We start from the raw sequence: 1550 nt of genomic DNA on the forward strand, positions 1-1550 counted from the left end.
TTTTAGGTTCATGAATACACTTATTCGAATTTGTTGGTGTGCTTCTCTATCTTTGAAGTTTTTGTTTGAAACTTGTCCCAGGTTGTGGGAAGTACTTTTGTTTGAAATTTTGTTGATTATGTGATGCCATGGAATTGTCTAACCACGGCACAAGTCTCCACTTGTGATGAGGAAGAGACGTCATGACACTTGGATTAGTATTCATTTAGTGAGTTCTCTATTATCATATCATTGTGTTATGACAATCCTCTCCGTCACACTTCGCGTTTCCGCCTAGGCGGGGTGTGACAGAATTATAATACCCGTCAAATGTGTGTGTGTATGTGTGTATATATATATTAAGTTTGGGTTAGTTTAGGAAGTTGACCAAACTTGAGGGATTAGTTCTGCATAACTCGCTTTAACTTTGCAATTTGGATGATGGGCTTGGGCTTGGGCTTAGGCTTTTGTATATTAGGGTTTAATTATGGTTTTTTTTCCTTATATATAAACCTAAACCTAATTCCTCCTCCCTAACCCTAATTCCTCTAATTGTGATAATCGTTAGAGAGAAACCCTAAGAGCTTGGAAGAATCCATTGATAACCTAGAAGGGAACCCGACGGCCAAAAGCAAGCAAGGTTCCATCGATTTCTTGTCGGTTTGAGGTAAGTTTTTGTCCCTTTCTTGAATCTATACATTTAGTAGTTGGGTTATAAATTTTGGGATTATTTAAGTAAGATTTGAGTTGTTCCGGTGACTCGAAAGTCACCGATTCGGTCAATAATAATGGCAGCAACTAGGGGTTTGTCAAAATCGGCTTTAGAACCCAAAAAAATTCTTCTCGTTTTTCTCTCGAATTTGATCTTATGTGGTTTGCATAGTATGGATATATATATATATATATATTGATAGGATTTAGTTGAGTTTAGTTACTTTATTAGTCGTTAAGGAATTTAGTTTCGTTTTGCCATTAAGTTATCAATTAGGATTAATAGTAAGTTTGGGTGTTTGTTTAGGGCAAATATAAAGGAATAAACTTGGGGAAATCGATAAGTTTCTCAGCTGCGGATAAGAATGCATTTGTGAGAGAGTATGCCACAATTCGCCAACGAGATGATGAGTCCGTAACAGAGTATTTGGCAAGGTTCTTGAGGGTTTAGGGTTTAGGGTTTAGGGTTTAGGGTTTTTTTTTTGATAGAGAGGGGGGAGANTAGTCAAATGGTGCCACCGTTTGAAAAAAAAATTCTGTATATTTGTTTTTTATAGTCAAATGGTGCCACCGTTTGAAAAAATTTCCGAATCCGTCCCTGGGTTTTTGGCCATCACAGTGTCGCCGTCGTGGTCCAAATCCCTGTCACTGGCCAAAACCCCCACAAGGATGGCTTTCCTCCACTCCCCTTCCCCTCCGGCCAAACCCCTTTAGCACATCTTGAAGCTTCAACCGATTCTCCAATCCAATTGACCTACTTGAGCCACCGAGTAACAGATGGAAAGTTTCTCCAGAAGATTAACAGGAGCACCGACCAGACAAGGCTGAAGGGAGGGTGATGGCTGTGGTGGGTGTGGAGT

Source organism: Cynara cardunculus, assembly GCF_001531365.2.
Source record: "Cynara cardunculus var. scolymus isolate 2C chromosome LG 7, CcrdV1, whole genome shotgun sequence".
NCBI lineage: Eukaryota > Viridiplantae > Streptophyta > Magnoliopsida > Asterales > Asteraceae > Cynara > Cynara cardunculus.